Consider the following 6390-nt stretch of genomic DNA (forward strand, 5'->3'; position numbering starts at 1 on the left):
GGGCTTTTCTACGATGACTATCATAGCGATGATTGCTATGCCGGTGCTCTGTCGGGCTTTTCTACGAGGGACTATCGACATGCTGTTGCTATGCTGTGCTCTGTCGGGCTTTTCTACGAGACTATCAACATGATGTGCTATGCTGTGCTCTGTCGGGCTTTCTACGAGACTATCAACATGATGTGCTATGCGGTGCTCTGTCGGGCTTTTCTATGAGACTATCAACATGATGTGCTATGCTGTGCTCTGTCGGCTTTTCTGTGAGACTATCACATGATGTGCTATGCTGTGCGCTGTCGGGCTTTTCTACGAAGACTATCAACATGATGTGCGATGCTGTGCTCTGTCGGGCTTTTCTACGAGACTATCAACATTGATGTCCTATGCTGTGCTCTGTCGGGCCTTTTTACGAGGACTATCGACATGATGTGCTATGCTGTGCTCTGTCGGGGCTTTTTCTACGAGACTATCAACATGATGTGCTATGCGGTGCTCTGTCGGGCTTTTCTACGAGACTATCGACATGCTTGCTATGCTGTGCTCTGTCGGCTTTTCTACGAGACTATCAAACATGATGTGCTATGCTGTGTGCTCTGTCGGGCTTTCTACGAGACTATCAACATGATGTGGCTATGTGTGCTCTGTCGGGCTTTTCTATGAGACTATCAACATGATGTGCTATGCTGTGCTCTGTCGGGCTTTTTCTACCGAGACTATCAACATGATGTGCTATGCTGCTTTGTCGGGTTTTCTACGAGACTATCAACATGATGTGCTATGCTGTGCTCTGTCGGGCTTTTCATACGAGACTATCAACATTGATGTGCTATGCTGTGCTCTGTCGGGCTTTTCTACGAGACTATCAACATTGATGTGCTATGCTGTGCTCTGTCGGGCTTTCTATGAGACTATCAACATGATGTGCTATGCTGTGCTCTGTCGGGCTTTCTACGAGACTATCAACATGATGTGCATATGCTGTGCTCTGTCGGGCTTTTCTACGAGACTATCAACATGATGTGCTATGCTGTGCTCTGTCGGGCTTTTCTAAGAGACTATCAACATGATGTGCTATGCTGTGCTCTGTCGGGCTTTTCTACGAGACTATCAACATGTGTGCTATGCTGTGCTCTGTCGGGCTTTTCTAAGAGACTATCAACATGATGTGCTATGCTGTGCTCTTCGGCTTTTCTATGAGATATCGACATGATGTGCTATGCTGTGCTCTGTCGGGCTTTCTACGAGACTATCAACATGCTGTGCTATGCTGTGCTCTGCTGGGCTTTTCTACGAGACTATCAACATGCTGTGCTATGCTGTCTCTGTCGTGCTCTTCTGACGAAGACTATCAACATGCTGTGCTATGCTGTGCTCTGGTTCGGTGCTCTTTCTTTACAGCCAACTGTTTATTAAAACTGTATTTACATGGGCCCAGATAGTGGGTTTGATTTGGTATTCGTTCTTGCTGCTTTTTATTCTTTTTCCTCCCTCCCTCTGTCTGTCCAAACAGTTTAGTTGCTCTCCTCCAAAACAAACCACTTAATCTGTGTTAGTCTAAGACACAAAACATTGTGATTGCAGAACAGTCGTTCAACAGAGATTACAGGGAGAGGCAGAACGGAGAGAGACAGAGAGTATGCAGATAGGGAGGAGGCAGAACGAGAGAGACAGAGAGTTGCAGGATAGGGAGGAGGCAGAAACGGAGAGAGACAGAGAGTATGCAGGATAGGGAGGAGGCAGAACGGAGAGAGATACAGAGAGTATGCAGGATGGGGGAGGAGCAGAACGAGAGAGACAGAGAGTATGCAGGATATGGGGAGGAGGCAGAACGGAAGAGACAGAGAGTATGCAGGATGGAGAGGCAGAACGGAGAGAGACAGAGAGTATGCAGGATAGGGGAGGAGGCAGAACGGAGAGAGACAGAGAGTTTGCAGGAAAGGGGAGGAGGCAGAACGGAGCAGCAAATGAGGACATGGTGAAAGAAACCGTGGGAGGGAAGGAGGGAGGGAGGGAGGGAGGGAGGGAGGGAGGGAGCAGAAGAGAGGAAATCTGTCGGCCACCAGAGGGAAAATGTATTGTGGCTCCTAGATATTGGCTTCTGCTGCTGCGCTGCTTAGCCTGCGTACTACAGTATCTCAGCCTGCAGCTGTGGAGCAGAGCAGGACAGAATAGACCAGAACAGAATAGACCAGACCAGAGCAGAACAGGATAAGCTACAGCTTTAACACACTGAAGGAAAGAGGAGGAGGAACACAAGAACACCTTTACAGCGCCAGCTTCACAGCGCCAGCTTCACAGCGCCAGCTTCACAGCGCCAGCTTCACAGCTGCAGCCACAGCTCCAGCTTCACAACCTTTGTATTGAGAATCATTGGTGCAGGACCAGAGAAGGAGCAGTGAGATACAGCACAGCTAGAGACATCTGCATCAGCCAGCCGTTCAGGGACCAGAGAGAGAGGGAGCGCGTTTATAGCAGCACGCAGACAAGAGACACGTCTGTGACAAACCTGAAAGGAAGGGATACTCTGACTGTTTTTGGACTACGGTGGACTACAGTGTCTGTGCCTTAGTAAGGACTCAGTGAATCACAGTCCTTAGCAGGTAGATGAATTCAGTGATGAACTACAGCGTTGTCTAGTAGGATCCTCGGAAGTCAGACGTTGTGGGAGGGTTGCTAATCCCTTGGATTAACCTTTCAGACTTCAAGAAGAGAAAAGAGGAATGAGGATTCAGTGTCACTCTGTCCCCTCATCGTGACTACAAACCCCTTTTCTAAGGTGGAGTTTTGATCCATCTTTCATAGTGACTGAAGAGGACGAGATAGAAGATATGGATTCCTACACATCTAGCTAATTCATCTGAGGGTTTCAGTGTGGTAATTTACTTTATTTGTTTTTTGTACACCTCATGCGTTTCTTTTCTGTCCTCTCTTTCATCATCCCCATCTTTAATTTAGTAACATATTCTGTACGCGTTACTAGGGCTGTACAAGTTAGACATGAATCCTTATTTTAAAGGTAAGAGATACGTTCACACCGGTCAGATTTAAAGATTCAGCACATAAAGATAAAGGCTGAAATGTCATGACAAACGATGGCTGTTTTTTGTAGTAACCTAAAAAAAAAAAATACAGAGAAAGTACAATGAAACTCTGACAGTTCCTGAAGAAACACTAGATCACTAACGTCCCTTCAGGCAGAGCCTTCAGGCAGAGCCTTTAAGACACCGGAACGAGACGAAGGGACAGTGGAGTGTACCAACAGGTAAAACCCATCAACCATCTGACTTCTGACACATCAGGGATACCTGACTGTCAACACAACATTGTATTTATTTTGACGTTCTACATGCTTCTACATGTATTGTTTACACCCCACTGGCCCAGCACATGTACACAATTAACATGTCCATAAGAAGAACAGAAGAATAAGATAGAAGTTGTAAGGCCTACAGCTGGGTATCTGAGAGTAAGCTAGTAAAGCACAGAATACATCATAGATCACTGACTGCTGTTCTCGCAGGCAGGCAGGCAGGCAGGCAGACAGACAGGCAGGCAGGCAGGCAGACAGACAGACAGACAGACAGACAGACAGACAGACAGACAGACAGACAGACAGACAGACAGACAGACAGACAGACAGACAGACAGACAGACAGACAGAACAGACAGACAGACAGACAGACAGACAGACAGACAGACAGACAGACAGACAGACAGACAGACAGACAGACAGACAGACAGACAGACAGACAGACAGACAGAGCGTTAACAGTGGGTAGTGGTAGTGAGTAGGAGTGAGATAATGATGATGCTCCGCAGGGGAGATACAGTGGATTGGGTAATGTTCACAGAGGATTGGGTAATGTTCACAGAGTGCTATTCCCTCTATGGGGAGAAGCCTTCTGCTTTCAGCTTTGATGATGGAGGCTCGTCGTTGAGGAAATTCACCGGGAGGAACAGCTATCTCTCTGGAAGTGAATGCAAAGTAGTCACTACTTAATTATCTATACATATGGGTACACTATCGTTTTTTCTGTGCTTTGTTTTCACTACCCAGAGCCAGAGAAATATATAAGAAATGGAAAATGTTATTGTTATAAATTGAAAAATATTCCCTGAGGAGAACAGTGAGATTAAAGTATTTTGCTTGTGATCTGTTACAGTAGAATATTTGATCAAATAAAATACAATCATCCCATTCCTCTTTTCTCCCATCTCAATCCGTACATTTTATTTAACAATACTTGACCAAAAAATAAAATCTGTTCTCATGCCTAAGCTCAAATACACATGTACACGTGTGGAAGTTGGCAAGTTCTTTGTTTTTGCCTTGAAAATCACAGAAGCTGAATGAAAAGCTGAGAGAAAAAACACGGAAGTTGTCTTTATTGGTACTTTGCTAAACATGTCTTTCTTCGAGGAGGGATTCTTTTGAAATATCCACTAATGGATGGGTGATGGACATGGATTGTCTCACCATTTCTCATCTCTGATGGAGATCCTCATCACTGAAACTTCGTTGAACTAAAGAGGACCCAGCGTCTGGGCCTGAGGACAGTTGAGTCAGCTTTGTGCTGGCCACACAACTCTACCACAGTGGATCTAAGATATCCTCATCATTGGCACCTAACAAACTAACCGACGGAGTCTTTGCAGAGGTCACACAACACGGTGATTGAGACCCGAATACATCAGAGCTAGGAGGACTAGAGTCAGGACCAGATCCAGGATCAGATCCAGGACTAGAGTCAGGACAAGATCCAGGACCAGATCCAGGACCAGATCCAGGACTAGAGTCAGGACCAGATCCAGGACCAGATCCAGGACCAGATCCTACCAGGTCGACCAGATGACGTTAGATCAGGACAGATCCGGACTAGGTCAGGAGCCAAGATCATGGACCAGGTCCAACCAGATCCAGGGACGAGATCCAGAACCAGATTCAAACACCAGATCAAACCGGATCCAGGACCAGATCACAAGACCAGAGTCAGACCAGAAGTCAGGACCAGATTCCAGGAAGATAATCCAGGATCAGATCACGGATAATCCAGGTCCGATCCAGACCAGAGTCAGGACCAGAGTCAGGACCAGAGTCAGGACCAGATCCAGAACCAGATCCAGGACCAGATCCAGGACCAGAGTCAGGACCAGAGTCAGGACCAGATCCAGAACCAGATCCAGGACCAGATCCAGGACCAGATCCAGGACCAGATCCAGGACCAGATCCAGGACCAGAGTCAGGATGGGGTGTAACATGTGTGTGGTGAACCGGCCGGAGCAACAGTACAAGGTCATGTTCCAGGTGAGAACCTCTATTGGCCCCCCTGCCTTCTGCTCACCTCACCTCACTCCACCAGGGTTGGGGTCAATTCAGTGAACTGGTTCTGACCCCAACCCTGCTCTCCAAAGGTTCACGACCCCTTCATATCTATCTCTTTCTCTACAAGCATGTGATGTACTGTGTGTCTGCCTGCTTCAACCATTTAATTCCTTTCGGGGCTTTAATTCATCTTCTACACATCAACATTGGGGCAACTCAAATCAATGTTTCCAGGGAGTGGCATTTGATTGATGCTTTTCCGATCGTAGTCCATTTTAATAGGGATATGATTTTTACAAAGGTGTCAAGAACCATTTCAGAGACATGTTAACTATCAATAGCACCAGCATAGACCATGTTGAGTATCACAGGTAGGCCCTGCTCATCCATAATGTAGAACAGCTAATATGACTATTGATTAGGGTCGCTAGATCACAGAGATGAAACTACTGCTCTCCTCTGGTTAAAGTTATTATGTAGTCAATTGCCTTCAGAAAGTATTCTCACCCCTTGTCTTTTTCCCATTTTGTTGTGTTACAACCTGAATTTAAAATGCAATACATTAGGATTTTGTGTCACCTCATAATGCCTATAGTGGAATTATGTTTTTGAACTTTTCTTTTTTTTCTTTTTTTTACAAGTTAATTAATTAAAAATGAAAAGCTGAAATGTCTTGAGTCAATAAGTATTCAACCATTTTGTCATGGCAACGAGCCCAATCAAGTTCAGGAGGAAACATTTGATGAATTAACAAGTCACATAATAAGTTGCATGGACCTATTCTGTGTGTAATAATAGTGTTTAACATGATGCACTGCATATTATCTACGCAAAGTCGCTTTTCCCTACATCAAATCAAATTGTATTTGTCACATGTGCTGAATACAACCTTACTGTGAAATGCTTACTTACAAGCCCTTAACCAACAATGCAGTTTAAGAAAAGTAAGAGATAAGAAATACAAATAGTTAAAGAGCAGCAGTAAATAACAATAGTGGGGCTATATACAGGGGGTACCAGTACAGAGTCAATGTGGAGGCTATATACAGGGGGTACTGGTACAGAGT

General features: G+C 45.4%; 1 pseudogene; it reads left to right on the forward strand.

Annotated features, from left to right (window-relative positions):
* The first annotated feature begins 5069 nt into the window (after positions 1-5069).
* LOC112069785 (PDZ domain-containing protein 4-like) overlaps positions 5070-6390 on the forward strand; it is a 68944-nt pseudogene continuing 67623 nt past the window's right edge.

This window comes from Salvelinus sp. IW2-2015, unplaced genomic scaffold (assembly GCF_002910315.2).
Source record: "Salvelinus sp. IW2-2015 unplaced genomic scaffold, ASM291031v2 Un_scaffold1120, whole genome shotgun sequence".
Lineage (NCBI taxonomy): Eukaryota > Metazoa > Chordata > Actinopteri > Salmoniformes > Salmonidae > Salvelinus > Salvelinus sp. IW2-2015.